Here is a 12,715-nt window from a genome sequence, read left to right as displayed (position 1 = left end):
GGAACTGAGCACAGGTTGGGACCTCTCCAGTACCCCCAGGAACTGAGCACAGGTTGGGACCTCTCCGGGACCCCATGGAACTGAGTGCAGGTTGGGACCCCTCCAGGACCCCATGGAACTGAGCACAGGCTGGGACCGCTCCAGGACCCCAAGGAACTGAGCACAGGTTGGACCTCTCCAGGACCCCATGGAACTGAGCACAGGTTGGGACCTCTCCAGGACCCCATGGAACTGAGCACAGGTTGGGACCTCTCCATGACCCCATGGAACTGAGGACAGGTTGGGACCTCTCCAGGATCCCATGGAACTGAGCACAGGTTGGGACCCCTCCAGGACCCCGTGGAACTGAGCATAGGTTGGGACCTCGCCAGGACCCCATGAAACTGAGCGCAGGTTGGGACCCCTCCAGGACCCCATGGAACTGAGCACAGGCTGGGACCGCTCCAGGACCCCAAGGAACTGAGCACAGGTTGGACCTCTCCAGGACCCCAAGGAACTGAGCACAGGTTGGACCTCTCCAGGACCCCATGGAACTGAGCACAGGTTGGACCTCTCCAGGACCCCAAGGAACTGAGCACAGGTTGGACCTCTCCAGGACCCCATGGAACTGAGCACAGGTTGGGACCTCTCCAGGACCCCCAGGAACTGAGCACAGGTTGGGACCTCTCCATGACCCCATGGAACTGAGGACAGGTTGGGACCTCTCCAGGACCCCATGGAACTGAGCACAGGTTGGGACCTCTCCATGACCCCAAGGATCTGAGCACAGGTTGGGACCCCTCCAGGACCCCGAGGAACTGAGCGCAGGTTGGGACCCCTCCAGGACCCCATTGAACTGAGCACAGGTTGGGACCTCTCAAGGACCCCATGAAACTGAGCACAGGTTGGGACCTCTCCAGGACCCCATGAAACTGAGGACAGGTTGAGACCTTTCCAGGACCCCATGGAACTGAGCGCAGGTTGGGACCTCTCCGGGATCCCATGGAACTGAGCACAGGTTGGGACCTCTCCAGGACCCCATGGAACTGAGCATAGGTTGGGACCTCTCCAGGACCCCATGGAACTGAGCACAGGTTGGGACCTCTCCAGGACCCCATGGAACTGAGCGCAGGCTGGGACCCCTCCAGGACCCCCATCGAACTGAGCACAGGTCGGGACCTCTCAGGACCCGATGGAACTGAGCACAGGTTGGGACCTCTCCGGGGCCCCATGGAACTGAGCACAGGTTGGGACCTCTCCAGCTCCTCATGGAGCTGAGCACAGGTTGGGACCTCTCCAGGACCCTATGAAACTGAGCACAGGTTGAGACCTCTCCAGTACCCCATGGAACTGAGCACAGGTTGGGACCTTTCTAGGACCCTATGAAACTGAGCACAGGCTGGGACCTCTCCATGACCCCATGGAACTGAGCGCAGGTTGGGACCTCTCCAGGACCCCATGGAACTGAGCACAGGTTGGGACCTCTCCAGGACCCCAAGGAACTGAGCACAGGTTGGGACCCCTCCAAGACCCCAAGGAACTGAGCACAGGTTGGGACCTCTCCAGGACCCCATTGAACTGAGCACAGGCTGGGACCCCTCCAGGACCCCATGGAACTGAGCGCAGGTTGGGACCTCTCCAGGACCCCATTGAACTGAGCACAGGTTGGGACCTCTCCAGGACCCGATGGAACTGAGCACAGGTTGGGACCTCTCCAGGACCCCATGGAACTGAGCGCAGGTTGGGACCTCTCCAGGACCCCATTTAACTGAGCACAGGTTCGGACCCCTCCAGGACCCCCAGGAACTGAGCACAGGTTGGGACCTCTCAGGACCCCATTGAGCTGAGCACAGGTTTGGACCCCTCCAGGACCCCATGGAACTGAGCGCAGGTTGGGACCCCTCCAGGACCCCATGAAACTGAGCACAGGTTGGGACCTCTCCAGGACCCCATGGAACTGAGCACAGTTTCGGACCCCTCCAGGACCCCATGGAACTGAGCGCAGGTTGGGACCCCTCCAGGACCCCCAGGAACTGAGCACAGGTTGGGACCTCTCCAGGACCCTATGGAACTGAGCACAGGTTTGGACCTCTCCAGGACCCCAAGGAGCTGAGCACAGGTTGGGACCTCTCCAGGACCCCATTGAACTGAGCACAGGTCGGGACCTCTCCAGGACCCAATGGAGCTGAGCACAGGTTGGGACCTCTCCAGGACCCCATTTAACTGAGCACAGGTTGAGACCTCTCCAGGACCCTATGGAACTGAGCACAGGTTGGGACCTCTCCAGGACCCCAAGGAGCTGAGCACAGGTTGGGACCTCTCCAGGACCCCATTGAACTGAGCACAGGCCGGGACCTCTCCAGGACCCTATGGAACTGAGCACAGGTTGGGACCTCTCCAGGACCCTATGGAACTGAGCACAGGTTGGGACCTCTCCAGGACCCCAAGGAGCTGAGCACAGGTTGGGACCTCTCCAGGACCCCATTGAACTGAGCACAGGCCGGGACCTCTCCAGGACCCTATGGAACTGAGCACAGGTTGGGACCTCTCCAGGACCCTATGGAACTGAGCACAGGTTGGGACCTCTCCAGGACCCCAAGGAGCTGAGCACAGGTTGGGACCTCTCCAGGACCCCATTGAACTGATTACAGGCCGGGACCTCTCCAGGACCCTATGGAACTGAGCACAGGTTGGGACCTCTCCAGGACCCTATGGAACTGAGCACAGGTTGGGACCTCTCCAGGACCCCATTGAACTGAGCACAGGTTGGGTCCTCTCCAGGACCCCATGGAACTGAGCACAGGTTGGGACCTCTCCAGGACCCTATGTAACTGAGGACAGGTTGGGACCCCTCCAGGACCCCATTGAACTGAGCACAGGTTGGGACCTCTCCAGGACCCAATGGAGCTGAGCACAGGTCGGGACCTCTCCAGGACCCCATGGAACTGAGCACAGGTTGGGACCTCGCCAGGACCCCATGGAACTGAGCGCAGGTTGGGACCTCTCCAGGACCCCAGGGAACTGAGCACAGGTTGGGACATCTTCAGGACCTCATGGAACTGAGCGCAGGTTGGGACCTCTCCAGGACCCCATGGAACTGAGCACTGGGTGGGACCCCTCTAGGACCCCATTGAACTGAGCACAGGTTGGGACCTCTCCAGGACCCCATGGAACTGAGCGCAGGTTGGGACCTCTCCAGGACCCCATTGAACTGAGCACAGGTTGGAACTTCTCCAGGACCCTATGGAACTGAGCACAGGTTGGGACCCCTCCAGGACCCCCATCGAACTGAGCACAGGTTGGGACCTCTCAGGACCCGATGGAACTGAGCACAGGTTGGGACCTCTCCAGGACCCCATTGAGCTGAGCACAGGTTGGGACCCCTCCAGGACCCCATGGAACTGAGCGCAGGTTGGGACCCCTCCAGGACCCCATGGAACTGAGCACAGGTTGGGACCTCCAGGACCCCATGGAACTGAGCACAGGTTGGGACCCCTCCAGGACCCCATGGAACTGAGCATAGGTTGGGACCTCTCCAGGACCCGATGGAACTGAGCACAGGTTGGAACCTCTCCAGGACCCCATGGAACCGAGCACAGGTTGGGACCTCTCCAGGACCCCCAGGAACTGAGCACAGGTTGGGACCTCTCCAGGACCCCCAGGAACTGAGCACAGGTTGGGACCTCTCCAGGACCCTATGGAACTGAGCACAGGTTGGGACCTCTCCAGGACCCCAAGGAGCTGAGCACAGGTTGGGACCTCTCCAGGACCCCATTGAACTGAGCACAGGCCGGGACCTCTCCAGGACCCAATGGAGCTGAGCACAGGTTGAGACCTCTCCAGGACCCAATGGAGCTGAGGACAGGTTGGGACCTCTCCAGGACCCCATTTAACTGAGCACAGGTTGAGACCTCTCCAGGACCCTATGGAACTGAGCACAGGCTGGGACCTTTCCAGGACCCCCAGGAACTGAGCACAGGTTGGGACCTCTCCAGGACCCCAGGGAACTGAGCACAGGTTGGGACCTCTCCAGGACCCTATGGAACTGAGCACAGGTTGAGACCTCCCCAGGACCCCATTGAACTGAGCACAGGTTGGGACCTCTCCAGGACCCCATTGAACTGAGCACAGGTTGGGTCCTCTCCAGGACCCCATGGAACTGAGCACAGGTTGGGACCTTTACAGGACCCCATGGAACTGAGCACAGGTTGGGACCTCACCAGGACCCCATGGAACTGAGCGCAGGTTGGGACCCCTCCAGGACCCCATGGAACTGAGCACAGGTTGGGACCTCTCAGGACCCCATTGAACTGAGCACAGGTTGGGACCTCTCCAGGACCCCAAGGAACTGAGCACAGGTAGGGACCTCTCCAGGACCCAATGGAGCTGAGCACAGGTCGGGACCTCTCCAGGACCCCATTGAACTGAGCACAGGTTGGACCTCTCCAGGACCCTATGAAACTGAGCACAGGTTGGGACCTCTCCAGGACTCCATGGAACTGAGTGCAGGTTGGGATCTCTCCAGGACCCCATGGAACTGAGCGCAGGTTGGGACCTCGCCAGGACCCCATGAAACTGAGCGCAGGTTGGGACCTCTCCATGACCCCATGGAACTGAGCGCAGGTTGGGACCTCTCCATGACCCCATGGAACTGAGCGCAGGTTGGGACCTCTCCAGGAGCCGATGGAACTGAGCGCAGGTTGGGACCTCTCCAGGACCCCATGGAACTGAGCGCAGGTTGGGACCTCTCCAGGACCCCATGGAACTGAGCACAGGTTGGGACCTCTCCAGCACCCCATGGAACTGAGCACAGGTTGGGACCTCTCAGGACCCCAAGGAACTGAGCACAGGTTGGGACCTCACCAGGACCCCATGGAACTGAGCACAGGCTGGGACCCCTCCAGGACCCCATGGAACTGAGCACAGGTTGAGACCTCTCCAGGACCACATGGAACTGAGCACAGGTTGGGACCTCTCCAGGACCCCATGGAACTGAGCACAGGTGGGACCTCTCCAGGACCCCATGAAACTGAGCACAGGCTGGGACCTCTCCAGGACCCCATGGAACTGAGCACAGGTTGGGACCTCTCCAGGACCCCATTGAACTGAGCACAGGTTGGGACCTCTCCAGGAGCCCAAGGAACTGAGCACAGGTTGGGACCTCTCCAGGACCCAATGGAGCTGAGCACAGGTCGGGACCTCTCCAGGACCCCATGGAACTGAGCACAGGTTGGGACCTCTCCAGGACCCCATGGAACTGAGCGCAGGTTGGGACCTCTCCAGGACCCCAGGGAACTGAGCACAGGTTGGGACCTCTTCAGGACCTCATGGAACTGAGCGCAGGTTGGGACCTCTCCAGCACCCCTTAGAACTGAGCACAGGGTGGGACCCCTCCAGGACCCCATTGAACTGAGCACAGGTTGTGACCTCTCCAGGACCCCATGGAACTGAGCGCAGGTTGGGACCTCGCCAGGACCCCATGAAACTGAGCGCAGGTTGGGACCTCTCCATGACCCCATGGAACTGAGCGCAGGTTGGGACCTCTCCATGACCCCATGGAACTGAGCGCAGGTTGGGACCTCTCCAGGACCCCATGGAACTGAGCATAGGTTGGGACCCCTCCAGGACCCCCAGGAACTGAGCGCAGGTTGGGACCTCTCCATGACCCCATGGAACTGAGCGCAGGTTGGGACCTCTCCAGGACCCCATGGAACTGAGCACAGGTTGGGACCCCTCCAGGACCCCATGAAACTGAGCACAGGTTGAGAACTCTCCAGGACCCCATGGAACTGAGCACAGGTTGAGACCTCTCCAGGACCACATGGAACTGAGCACAGGTTGAGACCTCTCCAGGACCCCATGTAACTGAGCACAGGATGGGACCCCTCCAGGACCCCATGGAACTGAGCACAGGTTGAGACCTCTCCAGGACCCCATGGAACTGAGCACAGGTTGAGACCTCTCCAGGACCCCATGGAACTGAGCACAGGTTGAGACCTCTCCAGGACCACATGGAACTGAGCACAGGTTGAGACCTCTCCAGGACCCCATGGAACTGAGCACAGGATGGGACCCCTCCGGGTCTGGGTGTCTGACATGCATTTTGGGTACAGCCAGGGGCACCCTGTCAAGTGAAGGGGCCATGCCAGCCATGGCCACAGCGTGAATTGAACCTGGACAGAGACTGTGCTGCCGGTGCCAGTGGGGCACCCTTCATGCCACGAGGATTGTGCTCTCCACCCTCCCGAAGCGAGCCCTCCCTGCTCTGCCGTCTCTCCTCCCCCTCTCTTCTTTCCTTGAACAAAACATAAGTGCGTGTTCTGACTTAACGATGCACATTTTATGAACACTGCCCCAGCTAACAGTTTTTTTCTCGCTCCTGCATCCTGTTTAATACGTATGTTATTCAGCAAGCTTTTATAAAAATGTTTTTTTCATCGCCATCTGTTGCCTCTAAAGAAGTAACCTTTGAAAACAATTTTTAATTAATAGTGTTATGCAGCCAGTGTATTCTTTTAATATGGCGCTCAGCTTCTGTGGTCTTTTTTTAAACATGTATTTAGTAATAAATAATTATTATGCTCCAAGTCTAGGAAAAAAAGATGCTGGAGTTAGAAAACACACATCTCTAATCAGATTCCACCCTCTCCTGCTGATATTTAACAACAGTGTTGGTTCACTTACGTTGTTGTGAAGCTTTTGAATTCATGGCTGAAAGGATTGGTGCTGTGTTGAGACAAACCACAACATCACGTCCACAAAGTCCTCCGAAGAGTACCGCAAAGTGCAGTAGACTTGGGTCTTTGCACCCTTCTGATGTGCAAACTGTTGGAAAAGAGGTTGCTTAGTTCTGGTACCACTTAACTGTTATGTAAATGTAAATGTCTAGGTATTTGTAGAGCGCACTGCCACCAAGCGGTTTCCTGGCGCTATTACTCATACTGCTGTGGAACCCTTCCTGGCTTTCCCTGTGAGGTGTCCACTCCTGGGCACCCCCAGGGTGAAGGCAGGCATCCTAGCGCTGTTGGGGCCGGTGTGGAGGCTAAGCAAGCTATTGCCCAGAGTTGCAGCATGGGACCCATGATTAGAATAGGCACCAAGGCGAGAATTGTCAGGTCCGAGGAAATTGAGCCCAAGACCCGCCGAGGCGGGAATTGAACCCGGGTCCTGGGCCAGAACTGTTGATGTGACCCCCCAAAGAGGTGTGGGAAGATGTACGCAGGGTTGGTCTGTACGTCCATCTCCGTACTTGCGCATTTGCTTTGAGGTTTTTGCAATGCGCTGCGTGCAGACAATGGTCACCTCGAAGCACTTTGCATGGAAGTTTTGGCCAGATATAGTGATTCCAGATAATTGGTCTGGGTACCAGGCTGAGGGTGTGACTCCCACAGTCAGTTACATGTACTTGAATCTGGAGATGCCCTTCTTCAGGATTGTACTACTGAATATCGACACCAACAATATCCTGGAATACTAATATCGAGGACAGAATTTTGAGGGACCAAATACACAAAGATAAGTGCATATAGGGAAGTATAGATTGACGACTCCTAACTCCACAACTACGTACCTTAAAGACATATGTACTGCAGAGGTACACATATGTGGAGTTACGTATAGAAAATCTAGACTTACCTGCCAATATTTATTTTCCAGATTCTGTCCTTGATATTCTGTTCCATCAATAGTGTTGATTCGATATTCGAGACCAGACCTTCCAGAGTCTTCTCTGATCTTCTGGGCAATAGGGGTCAGATGATAAAGCCTGGTGGGATGGGATTCTTAGAGCATACTGCGATTCTTAGAGCATACTGCTCCACCCAATAGGGTGGCGAATAACAAACTGAGAGTGACTAGTGTGCCTTCATGTCATAGGCTGATCAAAAGAGACAGATCTGCAGGCGCATGCTACCTAGTCTAGAATGAGTGGAGAAGGTGCTTCAGAGTCAGGAGCGAAGAAAGGGGAGCAAATAGCTGTTACAGTTTGTAAGTCTTTTTTTTAGGATGACAAGTGGATGGCTGACGTCAGGTGGCTGGCGGAACTTACAGAGTTCTTTTTGATAGTAGCTTGTGAGTGAGGCACAGCGGTGCAGAATTTCAAGTGATGTTATAGCAGAGTTATGCATCAAAGGTTAGTCCGTTGTATAACTGCTTTGAGTGGAGTTTAGCACGCACCTCTTTGGGCACTCACGCTACATCAAATTCAAGTCATCAATATACACCAACATAAAAGCCATTACACCGACTCTTTCCTGTATAGAACAGCATTCTTCTATCACAGCATTGATCTCAACAACCCTATGTTGGCATTCATAGTTTTAGGAGAGTCGTGTAAATGTTAGGGGCTTGGTAACCATTAGGCTAAGGGGTATGGTTAGGTGCAGATTTAGCTCTAAGGATAATGCTAGTTTAGCATTAGGGTATGGATTAAGGTATGGTTAGAGCCAGGATAAACTAAGGATTATGTTTAGGTCTATGGTTTAGTATTAAATCGGGTATTAGATTGCAAGTTGGATTAAGAGTTATTGTTAGACTTACAGTAGTCTTAGGGCCCGATTCTGAACTCGTTCGGAAAGCATACCGAACGACTCGGGTCCGGAATGCTTTCTGTACTACTCGGTTCGGGGGAGTACGACCGAACGAGTATGCTGCATTTAAATGCATCTGGATACGGTTTGGTCGGACTCCCATTGACTGCAATGGGAGCCTGTGTACCGAACGCGTACACAGGCTCGCATTTACAAAAGAAGTGTTTGGGGATAATCGTGCTCCCCTTGGTGCCTGCCACACTGTGCATGGTTGGGAAGAGAGGACCCATGGGCAGCCCCATAGGTCTGATTCAGAGGGCCCTGGGTGAAGGGGTCCTGCTACGGGCCCCCAAAGACCGATTCCGGCAGCCTTTTCGATCCGGGCAAACCGAATCAGAAAGGCTGTCCGAATCGTTCATCATATTTGCTCGCTTGGAAAACCTACTCCATAGAGCTGTACAAATCGGCTCCAGAAGGTTCTATCTCTCTGAATGCCTTCCAAAGCTAATTCGGTCAGCGCTAAGTTTTTCCAGGCATCGCACTTGGTCTTTTGGTACTGTGAACGATTCGGTCGGAAACAAGGACTCTGGATCGGTTTAGGCAATTCCGAATCCGAGCCCTTCCGACCGAGATTGGAATTGGGCCCTTAGTCTTAAAGATAGGGTAAAGTTTGTGGTTAGGGTTATGGTTAATGTAAAACCAAGGGCTAGATTTAGGGCTAGGGTTTAAATAAGGTTAGGGTTACAGATTGCGTAAACTAACGCTTATGTTTAAACTTGTGGTTTAAACTTAGGTTTAGCATTAGACTTATGGTTATATGAAGTGGTTACCTTAAGAGTAGTCTTAGAGCTGGTGGTAGGGTAAAGTCTTGGGGTAGGGTATGAAAAAGCATGGGGTTAGGATTAGATTCAGGAACAAGCTAAGGCTAGCTTGCTTGGCTGAGGCATAGGTGGAAGGTGAGGATATGTGATAGGTTTATCAACAGAGTACGAGTTGCTGCACCTTCAAATCTGTTTCAGGGGGAGCTGTGGCCTGACATTTACAGCTCTTTGTTAAAGATTGTCAACTATTGGACCTGATTTAGATAGAGTTTCTCTAGCCTAGGAATATATATGTTTTTGCAGATTTATATAGAGCAAACTTAACCCGAAGGTATTGGAGTGCTTTACATGAGCACCAGTTATGTTACACAAGGACACATTCATTTTGTTTTTAGTAGGCACGGGGAGATCAAGTGATTTGCCCAGAATCACAGGATGCTGCGCCGACGCCGAGGCTCAAACCCGGTTCCCCAGCTCTAATGTCAGCAGCTCTAGCCGTAAGGCTACATCCTCTTCCCCTTTGGTATCTCTGGCCGACTGCCAGCGTCTGGTGATGGATGTGTTGGTGGCACTGCTCTCCTTCGGCGTGTTTAATACCATCACCCGTGGCAACCTTCTCGCTTATCCTCATAGTTTTACTCAGAGCCCTACATTATTCAATTTCCCTTTATGGCCATTGGAAAATCTGGGTTCCTCATTCAATCTAAATTTTCCTTAACACCACACATGACCCAATTTCTCCTGAAATTTGATGACAATCTGGAAATGTTGTCCAGGGGCCTTGTTTATGAAAAGGAGTCAATCCCTGTTGACTAAAGTTTTGCCCACTTAGCCAGGCAATTATTAATACTGTCACTGGCTGCCTGCTCTCCTGTTCTTTGCTCCTTAATTCTTTCACTGGCTGCCTGTTCTGTTCTTTGCTCATTAATACTTTCACCGGCTGCCTGTTCTGTTCTTTGCTCCTTAATTCTTTCACTGGCTGCCTGTTCTGTTCTTTGCTCATTAATACTTTCACCGGCTGCCTGCCCTAAGATATTTTCCCCTTTATTTGCGGTCTGTCTTTAGTCATTGCCAGCATCGGTGGCCGCCTGTCCTTAGACGATCCTGCCCTCGCTAGGATGTCGTCCTGAGACCTCTCTCTGCCTGTCTTTAGACATCCCCACCTTCTCTGGTCCACTGCCTTTTGGCGCTCCGGCCTTAACTGACTGCCTGTGTCTAGACGCCCCGCCTTCGCTGGCGGCCAGTCCTTAGACACGCCCAGCAGGAAGTGACATAAAGCCAGTTCCTGCTTGGGGCGCTCTTTCTGAAGCAGATCATTCTAAAGCATGCATGTCAATAGACCTGATTCAGACAGCAGACTCACGATTTTTGAAGCAAAACTTGTCTTTATTTTGGCTGTTTCCCTCCTGAAATTGCATCTCCTTCATTAGAAGTCAATGGGAGAAATGTATTCTCCCGATTTTTTATTTATTTTTATTTCCCACTTTCCTCTACTCTAATGTTGGCTTGTATGTTAAAACTACAAACCAACAGGTACATGGTACAAGATCAGGTATGTGCATCACAGTGTACCTGTACTGCTAATCACATCTAACAAAATCAAAGAAAGAGGAACTGGAAAAGAAGAAATGCATTTTTATTTCAAATACCACATTTCTAAAAATAGCCCTCAAGTTTATGAAAGCAATGCAGCATTCTCAGAATGACAATCAATGCCTCCCCTGTGTTTCTATTGGTGGAGGCTGTCCTGTGCAGAATGTGTCACCACACTCCTGCTGTGTTATTGTGCTTGCAAAGCCGGACTGCGTGGTAGCAGTTCCCGCTGGGTTCTGTATAAAAACATATATGTCATTGGCTGTAAACTGTCCCTGGCAGCCATTTTGTTTACAGTAAACACCAGGACCTCTCCATAATGGTCAGCAAATGTCACTTGCGCAAGGTCTGTTGGGAAAATAACCTCTCTCTGATTGGAAAAAAACATAAAGCAACAATACTTCCGGCTCGAGCATCACTCATGCCTTATAATTCTCACCACTATTTTGAGGTAGAGATGAGAACAGGGTTAAGTCATAGACAGCAAGTGCGACCTAACAATGGCAATTAAAGTTAGAATTTTGCAAGCCCTATTTTAATATTAGTCATTCCTCGATAGAGTTTAATGAATGGATAATATTTGTATTGTTCACCTTACAAAGAAGCCAAATAGAATAATAAAGAGGTAAAAATAGCACACAAACGTGGGGCCAAAACTCCGGAAAAAAAAGTGCGTGCCTCTCAGCAGCGTTCCATTCCTTCTCCAAACATTGCATAAAACCAACCAGTGTTATAATTGCTTCGAGTTGTAGCCAATAAAAGCGTAAGAAGCGGGGGCCTCATTTATGAGGCTGTGCGTCACTTTTACGCCGCCGGTGCGTCACTTTTTGTGACGCACCAGCAGCGTAAAAAATGTGCCTTGCTGCACCATATTTACAAAGTGACGCATCTAGGTAGATGCGTCACTTTGTAAACCCCTGCGCTACATTATACCTGCCTCAGGTATAATGTATGCAGGGGGGGCGTTCCCCGGCAAAAAGCCTCGTAGAAGTGACGCAGTGAAATTTATGAGATTTCACTGCGTCACTTCTAGGACGCAGTTGCGTCAAAATCTTACGCCTGCCTCACAGCAGGCGTAAGACTGACGCAGGCCCTTTCACATGGGGCTTGCCCCATGTGAAAGGGCACATTGCTGGAGTTGCGTCACTTTTGTGACACACTCCAGCAATGCGTCACTTTTGCGCCATACAGATACGTCAGAAATACTGACGTATCTGTAACTCCTTGCGCCATGATGCGTCATATTATAAATATGACGCATCCAGCATGTCGCAAGGAGGGAGCAATGAAAAGTGACGCATCGCTGTTTTCACGCAGCGATACGTCACTTTTCATAAATGAGGCCCCGGGCATTTAAGGGACAAAACATGAGAAAGACTCCTGGTAAACAAAACACTGTAGCAGGGCTTCTGCCTCGAGGCATTTCAAAGTGCAAGTAACGACACCGAACTAGTGGTCACAATAAAAAACGTCACAAGTGCAGCGACAGAATTTAATTGCCGGCTTACACCCCAGGGCAACTACGAAAGCAGTGGGGCAAATCTGCGCACCTCTAGTCCCTCGTCTAGGCTTGTTATACTTTACAAAAAGGCCTTAAATCATATAGTATCGGCAGGGCTTTAAGTGGGATGAAAAAACTGAAGGGGTCTCTAAAAGAGGCGTAGTCAATGCAATTAAGGGCGAGGCTTAAATATGTAAGCTAAAAATCTGTGCTTAGCATAGTGTGCCGCCCGACTTGTATTTTGCTGTTTCTGTCACTGCACCCAGATATATGATACAAGTAACATCATACCT

Source organism: Lissotriton helveticus, chromosome 9, assembly GCF_964261635.1.
Source record: "Lissotriton helveticus chromosome 9, aLisHel1.1, whole genome shotgun sequence".
NCBI classification, from domain to species: domain Eukaryota; kingdom Metazoa; phylum Chordata; class Amphibia; order Caudata; family Salamandridae; genus Lissotriton; species Lissotriton helveticus.
This window is presented reverse-complemented; position numbering follows the sequence as displayed.